The sequence below is a fragment of the Mustela nigripes genome, chromosome 17 (genome assembly GCF_022355385.1).
Source record: "Mustela nigripes isolate SB6536 chromosome 17, MUSNIG.SB6536, whole genome shotgun sequence".
In the NCBI taxonomy this organism is placed as follows: Eukaryota; Metazoa; Chordata; class Mammalia; order Carnivora; family Mustelidae; genus Mustela; species Mustela nigripes.
In genome coordinates, this window is record NC_081573.1 from 29,317,443 (window position 1) to 29,336,067 (window position 18,625).

The following is an 18,625-nucleotide window of genomic DNA, read 5'->3' on the forward strand; positions in this document are numbered from 1 at the left end:
CCAATGGAACAGAATAGAGAGCCCAGAAATAGACCCTCAACTCTATGGTCAACTAATCTTCGACAAAGCAGGAAAGAATGTCCAATGGAAAAAAGACAGCCTTTTCAACAAATGGTGTTGGGAAAATTGGACAGCCACATGCAGAAAAATTAAATTGGACCATTTTCTTACACCACACACAAAAATAGACTCAAAATGGATTAAGGACCTCAATGTGAGAAAGGAATCCATCAAAATCCTTGGGGAGAACACAGGCAGCAACCTCTTCGACCCCAGCTGCAGCAACTTCTTCCCAGGAACATCACCAAAGGCAAGGGAAGCAAGGGCAAAAATTAACTATTGGGACTTCATCAAGACCAAAAGCTTTTGCACAGCAAAGGAAACAGTTAACAAAACCAAAAGACAACTGACAGAATGGGAGAAGATATTTGCAAATGACATATCAGATAAAGGGCTAGTATCCAAAATCTATAAAGAGCTTAGCAAACTCAACACCCAAAGAACAAATAATCCAATCAAGAAATGGGCAGAGGACATGAACAGACATTTCTGCAAAGAAGACATCCAGATTGTCAACAGACACATTAAAAAGTGCTCCACATCACTTAGCATCATGGAAATACAAATCAAAACCACAATGAGATACCACCTCACACCAGTCAAAATGACAAGTCAGAAAATGACATATGCTGGCAAGGATGTGGAGAAAGGAGAACTCTCCTACATTGTTGGTGGGAATGCAAGCTGGTGCAACCACCCTGGAAAACAGCATGGAGGTTCCTCAAAAAGTTGAGAAGAGAGCTACCTTATGACCCAGCAATTACACTACTGGATATTTACCCTAAAGATAAAACATAGTAATCTGAAGGGGCACGTGCACCCAAATGTTTATAGCAGCAATGTCCACAATAGCCAAACTATGGAAAGAACCTAGATGTCTATCAACAAATGAATGGATAAAGAAGATGTGGTATATATACACAATAGAATACTATGCAGCCATCAAAAGAAATGAAATCTTGCCATTTGCGACGACATGGGTGGAACTAGAGGGTATTATGCTTAGCAAAATAAGTTAATCAGAGATAGACAACTATCATATGATCTCCCTGATATGAGGAAGTGGAGATGCAACGTGGGAGGCTTAGGGGGTAGGAAAAGACTAAATGAAACAAGATGGGAGTGGGAGGAAGACAAACCATAAGAGACTCTTAATCTCACAAAACAAACTGAAGGTTGCTGGGGGGAGGGGGGTCGGGAGAGGGTGATGGGGTTATGGACATTGGGGAGGGTATGTGCTATGGTGACTGCTGTGAAGTGTGTAAACCTGGTGATTCACAGACCTGTACCCCTGGGGCTAATAATACATTATATGTTTACAAAAAAAAAAAAAAAGGAAAGAAAGAAAGAGAGAGAGAGAGAGAGAAAAGAAATGGGTACAATCATAGGTGGCCAATCTATTTAAGGAATTTAAAGACTGTTAAATGAGATTAAGTTTACTAAATGGAATTTGGCCTGGTGAAAGGTGCTTTAAAACTTCCAGGAAGAGAATCCAGGCATGGGTGTATTTAATCTGAACTGAAATGGCAGAACTTCCTGTCTTTCCTGCTGGTTAATGTTTCTAGACTTCTTCCTCACCTCTGTTTTCTGATTTGATCTTCCTCCCATTAGGCCCATCTGTTAAAGTCCTTACACTAGGGGCATCAAATGAGCCAACTTTTTTGTGTTTTCAATAACCAAGTACCTCTTCCCTCTGAATGGCACAGGTCTAATCTGGGTAAGAATTTGGTGACAATTCACTTTTCTTTCAGTCTGTTTTCTTACTGACAATTCAATACAAGCTCTTTTTCAAAGAAACATGGTTTGCTAAGGTAATCCCGGGTGGCCAAAGGAAAGACATGTCAAGGAATTCATCCAAAAAGCACCTTATTTGGTACCACAGAGAGACATCCATTCTTAATAAAGTCTTGCCTAATTGGCCTGGGTCAGAAACAACTCCCTCATAGAAGCAAAGAAAATTTCACACAGCGGGAAGAAAAAGCAGAATGGTATATGTCACAAGATGTGTCAGCAATGTGAGATATATAACAATTCTTTCGAAAAGAAATAATCGCAAAAGTAAGAGAAGCAAAAATATTTCAGTTGATGTGGAAAATGGCTTTGATTATCCGCTATATTTGAGGTGATGTATCCATCTCCTCAGTAGCCATGTACCCTTTTACTGTTAACAGAACCTTTTGTGTATAACTCCCTTCCCTTCTCTCTCGGTCCATGTAATTTACTGGATCTAGAATTCATGATTGACAGTCATTTTATCTTAACACTTGGAAAATGTTATCCCACTTCTTTTTGACCTCCATGGCTTCAAGTGAGAAATCTACTACCATCCAAATTGGTGTTTATCTGCAATGCCTACTTTCTTAGTACCTTCTTTCAAGATGTCTTCTTTAGGTTTCAATTCAGAAGCTAAATTTCAGAAGCTAAAAGATAGGGTCTTGTTTGTATGTATACTGTGTGGGGTTAGCTCAGTTTCCTGATGAGGGAGGTTTAGAACTTTGGCCAAATTTAGAAAGTTTTCAGACTTTTTCCTTTGAACATGTCAATACTTCTTTCCCTTTGCTCTCCTTCTGGAATGCCAATAACACAGATGTCAGCTCTTTTGTTGTTGTCCCACAGGTTTCTGAGACATCGTTCACTTTTCTTTCAGTCTGTTTTCTTACTGTTGTTTATCACAAAACTGCAGTGATCAAGACAGTACGGTACTGGCACAAAAACAGACACAAAGATCAATGGCACAGAATAGAAAACCCAGAAATGGACCCCGAACTATATGGTCAAGTAATATTTGACAAAGTAGGAAAGAATATCTAATGGGAAAAAGACAGTCTCTTCAACAAATGATGTTGGGAAAACTGGACAGCAATACACAAAAGAATGAATCTGAACCACTTTTTTTTTTTTTAAAGATTTTATTTATTTATTTGACAGAGAGAGAGATCACAAATAGGCAGCGAGACAGGCAGAGAGAGAGGGGGAAGCAGGCTCCCTGTTGAGCAGAGAACTTAATGTGGGGCTCAATCCCAGATCCCCGAGATCGTGACCTGAGCTGAAGGCAGGGGCTTAACCCACTGAGCTACCCAGGACTCTTCTGGACCACTTCCTTAACACCACACACAAAAGTAAATTCAAAATGGATGAAAGATCTAAATGTGAGACAGGAAAACATCACAATCCTAGAGGAAAACACAGGCAGTAACCTCTTTGACATCAGCTATAGCAACTTCTTACGATACGTCATCTGAGGCAAGGGAAACAAAACCAAAAATGAACTATTGCGACTTCATCAAGATATAAAAGCTTCTGCACAGTGAAGGAAACAATCCACAAGACTAAAAGGCAACCTTCAGAATGAGAGAAGATATTCACCAATGACATGTCTGATAAAGGGTTGGTATCGAAAATATGTATAGAACTTTTAAAACTTGACCCCCAAGAACAAAATAGTTCAGTTAAAAAAATAAATAGAAGACAGGAAGAGACATATTTTTCTGTTGCTTAAATCGGGTAAACTTTATTGGTCTATCTTCAGGTTTATTGATTCTATCCTCTGTCATCTCTTGCTCTACCACTGAGCTCATCAACTGAATTTTTTATTTCAGTTATTTTATTTTTTAAGTTCTAGAATTTCCATTTTGTTCTTTTTTATAACTTTTGTGTTTTTTTTTTTTTTTTTTGCTGAGATTTTGTACTTTTTCATTTGTTTCAAAATAATTCATTGGGGGCACCTGGGTGGTTCAGTGGGTTAAAGCCTCTGCCTTTGGCTCAGGTCATGATCCCAGGGTCCTGAGATCGAGCCCCACATCGGGCTCCCTGCTCAGTGGAGAGCCTGCTTCTCCTTCTCCCTCTACCTGCCTCTCTGCCTACTTGTGCTATCTCTCTGTCAAATAAATAAATAAAATATTTTTAAAAAAGAATTCATCATTGCTTGTTGAAGCATTTTTAAGATGGCCACTTTAAAATCCTAGTCAGATAATTCTGATTAATCATGATCTTGGCATCTCTGATTGTCTTTTCTCATTCATTTTTGAGATTTCCCTGTTTCTTGGTATAACTAGTGATTTTTTTTTAATTGTATTCTCGACATTTTGGATATACACTGAGGCTCTGGGTTCTATTTAATCTTCTCTTTTTAAGCAGGAAGGTCTCCTTTTTTGAAGTTGTGTGCATTTGCTCAGAGTGGGTTTGCTCAGCTTCCTGCTGGGCTGCACTGACATCATCTCCAAAGAGAAGAGCAACGACACCCATCACACCGCCACACCTTGCTGCAGATGGATGGGGTAGAAGTTCAGCTCCATCCTTAGCCCATCAACATCTTCTGTGCAAAGTGGTACACCAACTCAAACCAACTCATTATCTTAAACTGGGGGCCTAAGCTCAGCCCCGTACTGATGTGGTGAAGGGTGAAGGCTATAAGGCAGAGGGCTAACATACCATTCTGTTTTTGCAGAGGGGCAGGGGAAGTTCAGCACCCTACCTGTTCCTAGTCATGAAGGGTGGCGAGTCAAGTGTCAATTAGCTGCATCTCTCATCGCCTCATTCTATCCGTTGTTGCCAGTTGGGGGTGGCAACTCAGAAGAGGAGTGCAGAAAGCAGAATGCCGAGTAGCCTGCTTTATACTGCCTCATTGGCTCTCTTTGCTGTGGGTTGGAGGGGGAGGTTCAGCTCTCCAATAAAACCCCAGTGACCTCCAGAATTAGGGAAAGTGGAATGCAGACTAGCTTCAATTTACACTGCCCTCTTCATGATCAATGATGCTAGATGAGGGTAGAGACTCAGGTCACCATTGGACTTGGCCAAATACTGTAATTTGACCCTTCCCCTCCAGTGGTTTTTCAAAGAGAAGGCTGAAATCAATCCAAGGTAACTCAGTATTGGGGTTTTTGTGGGGACAATTGGGAAACATAGGGTTATTGAGAGAGCTTCTTTCTTTGTTCTGGACTTGAAGTTGGTAGGAATAGGCCTGGAAACTATGGAACTACTACGTAAGGATTAAAGAGAGTTTAGATTCTTTTGGCTTCCATATGCAGTATACATAGTGGTTAGGTACATACACCTGATTTCAAAGTGTAGCTCAATTATGAGACTTTGATCACAACATCTTACCAAGCAAAACAGAAATAATAAAAGTATATCCCTGATAAGGTTATTTCAAGCATTTAATGAGGTAAGACATGAAAAGCAGTTCCACCAATGTTTGACATGTTGTGAGTTCTCACTACATGGAAACAATGATGAATTATTGATGATGGTTGTTAATGGCAAGTCAGTGTCTTCTCTTTTTCTTTTCTCTTTCCTAGGACTGCCTGAGCTCACGGTAAGTGCTTAATAAATAATGTCAGCACCAACCAATGTATCAGGAATGAGCAGATTAAAACCTGTTAACTCAATTTTCTTTCCTATCACCATGCTTGTTTTAATGCAAAGATTAGAGCTGGCTGACCAATTGCATCCTCACCATCTGCTGTCACACAACATAACACTGCTGCCTCTTCCACGTCTGTCTCTTCAGGGATTCTGTATCAAAAGCAATTTCCCACGAGACTGACATCCTTATAGCTGCACAGAATAAAACCTCCTTATCCACAATAATGTAGACACTCTTCCCTCACTTCTCTAGCGTACCAGTTTCCTATCACCACTTGTTAAAAAATCACCCCCAGCGGGGCGCCTGGGTGGCTCAGTGGGTTAAAGCCTCTGCCTTCCGCTCAGGTCGTGGTCTTGGGGTCCTGGGATCAAGCCCCACATCGGGCTCTCTGCTCAGCAGGGAGCCTGCTTCCTCCTCTCTCTCTGCCTGCCTCTCTGCCTACTTGTGATCTCTGTCTGTCAAATAAATAAATAAAAATCTTAAAAAAAAAAAAAAAACACCCCCAGCAGAAACTGGGGAAGAAAGGAAGAAAGTCCTGTGAGGAATAGAACTGGTGGTGAACTGTCCGCTGGCACGAATGTTTATATCACATTAATGGAGTGGTCTTGGGTTTTTCAAGATAGTGTCATGGTGAGAAATGCAGACAGTCCTCCTGTGGGTGGTAAAAATGGTCCTGCCCAGTCGGCAGAACCTCAAGCACTGGGGGTTCTAAAGTGAGTTTGCTCTGAGGGCAACCAGGTTCAAAGACCTTTTCTTATTCCAAACTCTAATTGTTAACAGCGTTGAAAAACCCCGCCTGTGCAACGTGGGGGCTTAAGTGGGTAGGAGAAGAATAAATGAAACAAGATGGGATTGGGAAGGAGACAAACCATAAGTGACTCTTAATCTCACAAAACAAACTGAGGGTTGCTGGGGGGAGGGGGTTTGGGCGAAGGGGGTGGGATTATGGACATTGGGGAGGGTATGTGCTTTGGTGAGTGCTGTGAAGTGTGTAAACCTGGTGATTCACAGACCTGTACCCCTGGGGATAAAAATATATGTTTATAAAAAATAAAAAATTTTAAAAAAAAGAAAAAAAAAAACCCCGCCTGGCATTTACCTCAATCTCATTCACCAAAACCTAGTTGGGTCTTTTCATTCCGCCCAGGTAACAGGTGTGAGTATATCTAACAAGGCATTTGTATTTGTATCCCTGATCGTTGAGATAGCATGGAATTTCTTTTTCTCCTACACTAACACCCCATTAATCTATTTTGTAGCAGCTTACTCGGTCCCATTCCTACTCCTCTCTGTCATGCCTTAAAATCCCAAGAGTACTCTTCTCAGCAGGAGGCAGTTTTGCCCCTCCCTCGGGAACCTTTGGCAATGACCGGAAAGGTTTTTGACTATCACGACCTGAAGAAGAGTGAGGAGGAGCAGGCCGGTGTTATTGGCATCTGGTGGATAACAGCCAACGATATTGCTAAACACCCAGCAATATACAAGATGTTCCCTATCCCCCAACAAAGCAACTGGCCTAAAAAGTCAGTAATATCAAAGTTCAGAACCCTGATCTAGAATCCTCAAAACAAGATCATATTTCCAAGGTATCTTTGCAGGTAGACTTCCTCATGTGCTCAGTTGGAAACAGAAGTGAGATCCATGAGATCTCAGTTGTAAGGTCTTCCTGCAAACTCACTGTCAGAGCTGTTTCATTCTTCTGCCACTGTGGGGCTCTGGCTCTTGTCTCTGATCCCTAGATTCTGAGTGGCAAGTGTAAGCAGCACCAAGGTTCCCATTGGAAGTGTCCCAGGTATGACTGGGTTTTTCTCTTGGCTTATTTGCTCCTACTTGCAGAGCATTCAATTTTCTTTCTCTGACCCTCCTAGACATTCTTGTAAGTGACTTCATGGCCTATAATAAATCCTTTTCTGCTTAAACTACTTAGAGTGCATTATTTGGTCTGCAATTAAGGATCCTAAGTAATACAGTAAGTGATTATAGGCAATCAATCTTCAAGAAGATGGGAATGTGAGATTGATTATGGTTAGAAATCAATGTAGATTTAGTTAGTATTACATGGTGAAAGTCTTGTAGGCCTTGGAGGACTAAATGGCTGCTTCTATATGGGTAATGGATTGGTATGGGGATTAAGATGGTCACAAATTTTTTGTCACTCATCCTTCTGTTCCCTCCCTCTCCCTTGAACATAGGCCATCCCTGTTATTTTATTCAATGAATAGAAATATAGCAAAATTAATCCTGTGAACTTCAGAGGCTGGGTCTTAGATCTGCAGTATCTACCTTTATCTCTTAGAACACTCCCTTTGGGGATTCAGCTGTGGGAAAGCCCAAGGAACTGTGAAGACAGGCTACAGGGAGGAGAACCAAGGTTTCCTTAGCTGGCAATCCCTGCTGACTCTCCAACCAACTTCCAACATCAACTACCGACCACTTTGAATGTCCCAGGCCCTGGTGACCCTCCAGGACTTGTCATTTCATCAGTCACTGCTAAATACCATCAGTCCCCAACATAGTGAGAGATAACGACTGGGTTATTGCTTTAAGTCACTGAGTGTTGAAGTGATTTGTTAGACAGTAATAGATAATCAAAATAATTGGCTACTTCCAACTGTACTGGCAAGTTTAAAAAATAAAATGACAAGGTGAAGATTTAAATTCTCTATTCAAGATATAGTCAGAGATTCAGAGTCTCTATGACTGCCCAAAAGAAGGTGGCTATAAAACTAAGATGCCAAGTCTAATTCTGTGGGCTGCTCAAAATTCAACATAGGTTGAGTAAACAACCTCACTGGATCTCTTGTGTACATGTTAGAGCACTGACTAGGAAAGAATAGGATGTTGACAATACAAGTGGTGACATTTGAGAGGATTTGCATGATTCTGAGGACATCTGATCTTCCAAATCTGACTGTCTATTGCCAAGGGAAGCAGCCCCTCTTTATCTGTTGCAGCTGGCCTTGCCCACTAGAACAGCCAACAAAGACATCATCTGAGGTAGTTATCATCACAGAAATACCAATTATCCCCTTGCCTCAATGTACTACCTCTCAGTGGCTCCAGGCCTAAAATTGCCATTGGATATTAACATGCCCTGGGGCATCACTTACAGAGTAAAACCATAAAAGAAGGGGCACATGCAAAGAACTATTAAATTTTGCTAAATTATGTCAGCAAAATTTGGGGAATGTATGTGAGAAGATCGCAGATTAAAGAGAGAGTAATATAATTCTGAATGAAGCTGAATTTAGTGCTATGATTTTATGTACCAGCAATTCTAAAAACCAATGCACTCACAAGTCTCTTTCCCAGTTATTGTGGCAAGGGGTACCATGAACAGCAAAGTCTCCCATGACACCCCATACAAGGCAGTGAGGGAAGTCCTACACGGGAACCAAGACAAGTGCCCAAAGTTTTTGGAGACAGTGGAACTGAAGATCAGCTTGAAGAATGATGCCCCCAGAAGGACAAATGTTTTTTGGGCACCATCCAGGCTTAAGTCCACTCCCTGCCTCAAGTTCTCCATATGTACTTTGGGGGATCAGCCGTGCTATAATGAGGCCAAAGGTGTGGATATTCCCCATCTGGACACTGAAGCACTGAAAAAACTCAACATGAATAAAAAATGAGATCAGAAGCTGGAAGAGAAGTATGATGCATTTTTGGCTTCAGAAACTCTGATCAAGCAGATCCCATGAATACAGGGCTCAGGCCTGAATAAGGCAGGCAAGTTCCCCTCCTTACTGCCCCACAATGAGAACATGGTGGCTAAGGTGGATGAAGTGAAGTCCATGATCAAATTCCAGATGAAGAAGGTGCAGTGGTCTTTGGGCACATGAAGATGACAGATGATGAGCTCATGTACAACATCCACTTAGCTATTAATTTCCTGGTATCATTGCTCAAGAAGAATCGGCAGAATATCCAGGCTTTATACATCAAGAGCAAGGTGGGCAACCCCCAGTGCCTATACTAAGGCACAGCTTAATAAACGCTAGTGTTACCATTACCAATTTGCCTGTGACTAGGGAAAGGGAGGAGGTTTGTGAGCTGACATATTGTGCCAATGCACCGTGCTGATGCTGCAATTTTTGGCACTCAGTGATGGGTAGTCATTTTCTCCACACTGCAAACCAAGAAATGGATTCTATCTACCTTCAAAACTGTAGTCTTATTTAGATCTCTTGGAACTGAGAACATGTGATACTTAGAACATGTGACAGTAGGTCTGCTAACCAGGACTGAAGCTTTTCTGATAACCCTGAGAAGGGCAGAGTGGAACTTCACATTGAAGACATTGACTCAGCCCTTGGCAGTGTGCTTAACCTATGGCCTGAAGTCACTTCCCTTTAAGCCAGATTCTTTCCATGGGCTTTTTGTTTTGTTTCATTCCTATAAATTATGCCTCTGGGCTCTTGGTCTATAGGGATCACAAGGAATGTTCCAAATGGAGATCAAGTTCCTAGATGATTCAGAAGGGAGTGCTCCACAATCCTGAGAAATTGATCTAGTATTTGCTTGTCTGACCCCACATTGAATATCCTATGTTCAGGGTAGCAATTCTGCTGTGTGAGATGTTTAGGAAAACACAAGCAGGAGACCTATACAATATTGTAATTCATCTGCAGTGTTTTCTAAGGGAGTTTAGAAAATGGGTAGAATCAAGCTTTGGAAATGTATAGGCCTTTTGTCCCCCAGGTAGGTTCTGCCCCTTTCCTGACCTGAGGTAATTCCCTGCTGGGGTTCTTGCCTCCACCACTGAGTACTGGAAAGCTGGTTTTGGTGTGGTAGGAAATACCTGTGATTTAACTTTTAACTTGAATCTGCTTCATTTAACTTTGATAAAGTAACTAGTTTATCCCTCCATCTTTTAATACAGCTGAAAGTCTATTTCAAGCCATAAATAAAAATGTCACACCTTCTTAAAACAAGCTTGAACCATGAAGAATACAAGTTTTTCGCCAAAGCATTAAAAAAAAAAAAAATTAAAAAAAAAAAAATCAGTAGGTTCACCCAGGCAGCTGGGAGTGCTTCTAAATGGTTGATAAAAATCTTGACTCAGGGCACCTGGGTGGCTCAGTTGGTTATGCATATGCCTTGGACTCAAGTCATGATCTCAGGGTTCTGGGATGGAACCACACATCGGGCTCCCTCTCAGCAGAGAGTCTGCTTCTCCTTCTCCCTCTCCCTCTGTAATCTCTCTCTCACACACAAATAAATAAACTTAAAAAAATTTTTTTTTCAGGGTGCCTGGGTTGTTCAGTCATTAAGCATCTGCCTTCAGCTCAAGTCATGATTCCAGGGTCCTGGGATTGAGCCCCACATCAGGTTCCCTGCTCAGTGGGAAGACTGCTTTCCCTCTCCCACTCCCCCTGCTTGTGTTCCTGTTCTCACTGTCTGTCTTTCTCTCTCTCTCTATCAAATAAATAAATAAAATCTTTAAAAAAATAATATTATTAAAAAAATTTTTTTCTTAAATAAGCTTGATATTTAAAAAATAAAAAGGAACCTTGGTTCAGGGATAGCATATTGTAAATAAAGTCAATATTCATGTAATTCCTTGGTATAATGTAAGGAGAAAAGAATGTTAGAGAAAATTTGTTATAATCCATTCACTCCCCCACCTTTGAGAGGGTTCAAAAACACTGCTTTACCAAAGCAATGAGAAATACATTGATGAGAGGAGTGTCAGAGTCTTTGAAAAGCACTGGAGTGATTGTGCTCTAAGCTAGAAGTGAAAGCACAAGATGCTGCTGTTGAAAAGGGCTTTCTGATTTCAGTGGTGCTGATTGGCTGGCAGAAGCACCAGAGGCAAGGTGAGCATAAGTATCCTAATAGGCCACATAGTTGAAAAGACAATCAGAATGGTTTGATCTGAAGGGGTCTCTCTCCTGGGGTCCTTAAGACAGCTAATCTAGGTCCAACTTGATCCATATCTTGAAAGACTCAGTCTGGTAAAGAGAAGCTTGACTTGCACCAGCATGACAAAGGATCATGGTCTGGTTCAATTCTGAGGCCTAAATCTCAGAATTGACCCAAAATTCCTTGGAAAAAAAAGAGAGAGAAAAACTTTGTACACTCAAGGGAAGAGCATGCAATAATATCTAAGTGTGTGTGTTTCAAATCTTCCTCCTAGTCTTCCCTAAAGGAAACTGTGGCCCTGTGCCATTGTAATTGTGTGGAGAAAGGATATATATAGACCTTTATGGCATCATTAGACTGCATTATTCTGAGTTATCATTAATTCCTGGGACCTAACAACACAATTGTAGACCAAGGGTTGAAGTGAAGCTGATAACAGACTTTAGGCCTGAGCCATCTAACAGTGATTCAGTGGATATGTGAACCCATGTTGGTTATTTCCTTAGTTCCTGAGTTCAGTTGAAGGAAAGCTCCTGGAGCTTTCCTCCATATGAAAACAGTAAACCAAAAACAATAAAAATAGCTTTAAGAATAAAAAAAAGATTGCTACCAACCAAGTCTTGGAAAATCAACCCTATCACGATCCCATTTTGTTTGCCTATTTAATTGGTGCAGGAGATGGATGGATCTTGGAGAATTACAATGGCTTATTCTAAGTTTAATTAGGTTTCACTTCAATTGTAGCTACTATTCCAGATGTAGTCTTCTCAGTGAAGGAAATCAATACAGCCTCTGGCACCTAGTGTGCAGATATTGATCCATCTAATGCATTTTTCTCTATCCCGATTAGCAGAAAATACCAGAAGTAATTATTAAGTAACCATAAGGCTGCCAATTTAGAGGGAGCTAAGAGCAAGAGAAGGTTCTCCAGCTAGCCCAACTCAGCCAGTTGGCCTTTGTGATACAGATCCAATGATGTTTGATTTGTAATTGATGAAGTCACTGTATGAGGCTTAAGGAAAGAAGTGTTAGGAGAATCATAGTTGCAGACCTTCAAGATTGGTAGGAAAGCCCCATGCTCTTCTCTCCTTTTAAGAAGCAGCTCTTTTTCAATGTACCTGCATGCCAAGGATCCATGAAAACTGAACTGTTTGTCATGAAGTGGAAGTCGTCTGACCCACCACGCCATAAATTCAGGCAGGCCCAGGATCAGTCCATCATCAAGGAGATATGATATAAATAGAATTAGGCTTGAGCAAATCATTAAGATGGTTATTTACCAGAGCCTCGTACTCCAAGCATAGTTACTCTTACCGCACTGCAGTCCTAAAACTCTTGAGCATTCCTTATGATCAGTTGGATGAGGAGGATAAGCAAGCCTGGTTTATGATGCCAGTGAGAAATGCATTGCTGCGCCCCTTCAGCCTCACTCAAGATTGGCCTTGAAGGACAACACAGAAAGGAAAAATTTTCCAAAAGGTAGGATGTTAAGCCATTAGTCTTGTGATGCAAGGTCCAGGCATTTGGAAAGAATAAGATTAGATGATTGGTAACAAGGTTTTAATGAAATTTGAGCAACTCCAAATGGTCTCAGCATAAGAACGTAGTTGGTCCCATGTGAGTGCTCAGAAAAGGGCCTCACTATGTAGGAAGTTCTCAATAATCATATTGCAAATTATACTCTGTGGATGTCTGTTGATCTCTTTCCAGACACTCTAGTGAATAGGTTCACAGACAATGTGCTCATGGTGGCAAAGAAAGAGGTAATACACAGGTTTAATAACAAAATTAATTCTGGTTACTATACTGTTCAGTGCACCAGAGTCTTTAATACTGCATCACTGTCTGAGGACCAGACTGTTATCTGGCAGCAACTGGTTATACTGGAACCCTCCCTTTGTGAAGGGGCAAAATTTGTCCTTACTGGAATGTCCTTACTGGAATTCTCTACAGGGTTTTGTATTTCGTGTTCACCATATCTGCCAGTCCCAACAGGCATAGAATCATTAAATGCTTTGTTTGAGATCATGGTATCACATAAAACACTGTCTCTTCATTTTATAGCAAAAGAAATAAGGCAGTTTCTAAAGTTCTTAGGGTTTACTTATCTTTCGATGTACCCCATCATCCATAAATAGTTGGTCTTCCAAAATGATAGAGTGACCTACTGGATTATCACTATTGGAGATAATATCTTGACAGACTAAATAACTATATTGTAGGCTGTAGGCTGTAATACATGCTCTGAGCAAATCAGAGACCAATATTATGGTGTCATTTCTCTTAATGCCAGACTATAAGGGAGCAGGAAATCTGAATGGGAGGACCAATGGCTCCTCTGACTATCTCAACTAATAATAAACCACCTAAAAACTATTCTCTTTTTATTTCCATAATTCTGGACTTTGCTGATTTAGGGCATCTTCATACTCTAGAAGGAAATGCTTCCTTCCACAAAGGACAAAACTGTTCCATTGAATATGAAGTTGAGACTCCCTACCGGCCACTTCATATTCCTCGACAGAAAGTGTTGGCTAAGATGATCAATCTTTCCCATGAAGAGGGTCTTTGCCACATAATGGATGGGAGGAAAAGTAATAATAGGAGAATCCAAAAGTCCCTGATGCTGCCTTTGGCCTTTTTCTGTGATAAAAATTAATGAAAGATGCCAGAAACACCAAATTGGTAATACTACCAAGGCTTAAGCCCCTAGAAATGAATGACCCACAAGAAGAACCCCAACAAGATGGATGCAAAGGAATACGGACTGGGGTGTGGAGGAAAGGAGTTTTGAACGTGAGTGCCACCTTTCCTTTGGCACGTCACCGTCACTGGCATTGGGTGATAATATACTTAAAATGTTTGCATTGTATCTTTTATTAGAAACATTGCAGGGAGGAGTGCCTGGGTGGCTCAGTGGGTTAAAGCCTCTGCCATCAGCTCAGGTCATGGTTCCAGGGTCCTGGGATGGAGCCCCACATCGGGCTCTCTGCTCAGTGGGGAGCCCACTTTCCTTCCTCTCTCTCTGCCTACTTGTGATCTCTGTCAAATAAATAAATAAAATATTTTTTAAAAAAAGAAAGAAACATTGCAGGGGATGGCTGGCTCATTCAGTCAATAGAGCTCGCAATTCTGGATCCTGTGGTGACTTTAAGCCCCACCTTGGGTGTGGAGCCTACTTAAAAAAAAAAATTGCTGATTAGTAGTGAGAGGTAAAGCATCTTTTCATATGCTTATTGGCCATTTCAATTTCTTCTTCTGTAAATTTTCTCTAAATAACTCTACTGAGTTGTCTTTTGTATTATTAAGGGGATCATGCCCAACATGCAATCTATAAAATCACAAGATAAATGCTCTTTTAGGAAAATCTGCGACATACATAAAACATATATGTGTGTACACATAAGTATGACATTTTATATATGTTGGTTACTATCTATAATACTCTGTAACACTCCAAGAAGGTCTCTATGAGTCCAGACTTTGACGTTCAGATAATGGAACATGGCATGGAGAAGAATGAAAAAGAGGGCTGACTAGCTCAGAAGTCTATAACCACACCCCTGCCGCACCCTAGAAATACCTAGGAAGAATTGAGAATCCCAAAAAAGTCCAGTGGAGAAGAAGCTTTGTTCACTCCAAATGGGAAAACATAATGGAAAATGGGAGCTGAAAAAGGTGAAGAGAAGAGGTTGAGACTTTAAATAATATCAAGTCAGGGTAGGACCGTGCTGCACAGGCTGAGAGTCAAGGGTGGGGAGGGAATGAGAGCCTTATGAAGGTCACCCTCCACCCACCTTTTCTGTGCCTCCCATGCTGTTCACCGTTAATCATGGTAGGGGTATCTCATCAGCCATATCAGGCAAAGGACCAGACTTTCACTCATGCGCTTTTCCACGACATTCCTAGAAGGTAGAATGCCTTTGTGGTCCTCACTGCTGCCAGAAGACCAGAGTCCCAGGAGAAAAGAGTTTGGGATGACTCCAAGAGCCTGGCCTCCTCCCTCCCACAGCTCACAAGACTTGCATTTTTCTTACCTCGTTCAGGTTGTTATAACAACATGCTATTCTGAAAGATAAGGATGATTTTACCAATCCACTCCCAACAGACCAGTATAGATGGGTTTCCTGCAATGATGAGTTGCTGAGACAGAATCAGATATGAGATTTGACAATATTTAACTTAATACCAAATATGGCAGAAAGCTAGAAACCAACAAGGACACTACAAAGCACCCGCATACGTACACACACTTTTCTTGCCTACCTCCATAGAAGACATTACCAATCAATCACAGAACTCTTTCCTTTTGAACACGGACATAGCTCTAAAATGCTCCTTTATTCAGTGCTCTTTAAAACACACCCAAGTTGGCATGTAAAATTAACAGAATTTGCCTCCCTGACCAACCTTTATCTAGAGATGATAAAGCAACAGTTCAGAGGAGGAAATGAGTTGTCTAATAACACAAAAGAAGTAAGCACCAGAGCCAGGGAGGGTGGGCAGGGAGAGGGTTGGAAAAGGGCAAGAAATTCAATTTATTCAGTGCATTTGTGCCATATTCATCAAGGCATTGTGCTTGCAGCTTTGCACTTGTTGTTTTGGAAGAGAATTCAGGTCTGATGAGTGTGCTGAATCAGTTATGCTCTTGATCAGTGTCCTTTATGGACAACAGCACAGGTATACGTGATAAAGTGCCAGGATCATGGCTATCACTGTGGCCATGGGCTAAGCGGTGTTAACTAGGTCATGGGTGCAGTGTGAAGAAAGTCACAGTCTTGCTATTCTTGCCCCTATGCTCTAGTCAGACACTTTCTTTTAGCATTATGACTGTGGATCTGTGCCCAGAAAGCATGGCAGTCTCAAAGGCACCAGCCACGCTTTATCAGTTGACAACCTCAGCCATATACAAGAACCATTTGCTTGGCACAGAAAAACTCACTCCAGGACCACAGCGTATCAGTGTTCAATACTGAGCTTTCCGACCATAGCCAAGCACTACCCTTATCACACAAGGAGCCAAGTAACAAAATGAGGTGCTCAGTACAACCTCCCTCTTCTACCAGATATCATTTAATCCTCCCTGACATACCCCATTACTACTATCACCACCACTGACACTGGGCAAGATAATGGCATAAATATGAAATTACATCATGATCGCTGGTGATGATACTAAAGTCAACTAACTAACAGGTACTGTATTCTTTTGCTGTTCCACAGAACTTAGTTAGAATTTGTCATTTCCTCTGAGATCTCAGAGACAATGATCTGGGGAAACATTCAACAGCACATATCCAGAAGCTGTATTTTCATATATTGTGGCATGATCTTTCGAGTCAGACAGATGTGGCTTCATGTCCTGCCTCTGTCACTAAATTATGTGACCTCGGGCAAGTTACTTAACTTCTCTGACCCCTAATTTGTTCAACAATAAAACAAAATGTGGACAATAACAAGGTGGTGAAGGTATAATATTTATCACAGTCCTTGGCACGTAACCAAATTTCAATAAATGTTTCATATTATTAAATGACTTAATATTAAGAATAATAAGCAATGAGTAGCAATAATTCCTATAATAAGTCACCATCATCATTATCATCATTGTGATTACGGTAATAGATGCTTTTTAGCCCCCATAATGGTGCCTTTTAGTTTTCTAACCCATTTTGACAATCTCCCAAACAAGACCTTCCACAGAAGGGCTTTAGTTCATGGCCTTTCCCAGGGAAAGTCCATCTATCCAAGATATTTCATCTTCAAAGCCAAACTAAATGTCTCCTTCTTCCAGGAAACTCACTCTCACCACCTAAGAACCACCTTTGGTCTCCGACCTTTTCAACACACTCATTGGCACTTCCATCAGTCAGCTCATAAGTATGACATGCCTACATCACACAAAGCATTATAATCATATCACACAAGGTTGTGCTTGGGTCTTTGCATTTGTAGGTCCCTCTCTGTGGCATGTTTTCCCCCATCCCACAACTTCATGCAATGTCATCTTCCCCATTGTGCAGGTGTCAGGTCAACTTGCCGCAGAGAGGGCTTCCTTTGTCATTAACTGCCAATGGCATCCTGCCCCTCCCAGACCAGTTACTCTTCAGTCTGTTTTCATCACTGATTTACCTAATTTCCCATATTCCTCCTTTATGGGGAGATACACTCCATGAGAGCAGAAATACTGTCTTTCTTGTTCATGGCTGAACCCCTAACAGCTAGAAAATTGCGTAGCACATAGTATGTGCTCAATAAATATTGGATAAATAAATATTTGCTTCCTTTTTCCTCCCAAAATGTTAGCAGCTTCAGGGCAACACCTTCTAAAGCAGATATTCTTTTTACAGCCAGCTAACTGAGCCTGATACAGTATTACTCAAGAGTTGAATAAAATAGCTAGCAATACAGAAATTCAATGAGAAATAACATTAAAGTGTGTGTCTGTCAGATCCTCACTAGATTATAAGCTCCTTGGGGGTAAAAGTCATCTCTTTTTCAACCTTACGCTTCCTGCAGTGCCTAGCAAGCCCCGTGAAATGCCCATATATAATAAAAGCTTAGCTCTGTCAAATGGAATTGAATGGAATAGCACAAGCATCTGCAGAAACATTCAAACACACACAGGGGCCAACAATAAAACTGCAAACTCATACCCACTTCCTCTGCGGCATTGGCTCGGATCTTAGAAAAGCACTATCTATAATTAGGCATTTTGTTCTTTTTATATCCGAGGGATGAGAAAGGAGCTCTTACTTTCTGGGTGGCTGGGGAAGCAGAAAATAAACCCACTGTCTGAAACAGAAATGAAGATCCTTCGATTATTTCCATCTTATCACCAGAACCCTGAGTCCATGTGCCAGTCTGCATTTCCTCCGTCTTAAATGGACCCTCTTTCTGGTCAGAGCCTTGTCCTACTTGAGCAAATAGATGTCTTCCCACTGAAGCCAGCATTGATAGCCAAAGATTAGACCTGTTTGGTGTCAAAGAAATGTTCCATAGCTTCTGTGGCTGATGACCTTCTTCTCATTAACCCCTATATAGTAATGAAGAGGAAGGTGGTAACTACCATTCACCGAGTACATGTTATGTGGCCAGTTAAGTCAGTCACATGTGTTATACCATGTAGTTTTCACAAAAACCCTGTGGTTTCATATCATCATCATCATCATCATTTATTTTATTATTATTATTATAACTTTACTTTGTTTTTTTAAAGAAAAATCTGGGACTGGTAAAATCCGAATATGGCCTATAATATGGTTGATGGTGCGATTAATGTCCCTTTCATGGTATTGATCATTGAATCCAATCAATACATTATCCTTGGAGGAAGCT

The 18,625-nt window shown here is 41.0% G+C and overlaps 1 pseudogene; it reads left to right on the forward strand.

Moving 5' to 3' along the window:
• The first annotated feature begins 8,757 nt into the window (after positions 1-8,757).
• On the forward strand, positions 8,758-9,401 carry LOC132005278 (large ribosomal subunit protein uL1-like; annotated as a pseudogene).
• Positions 9,402-18,625: the final 9,224 nt, after the last annotated feature.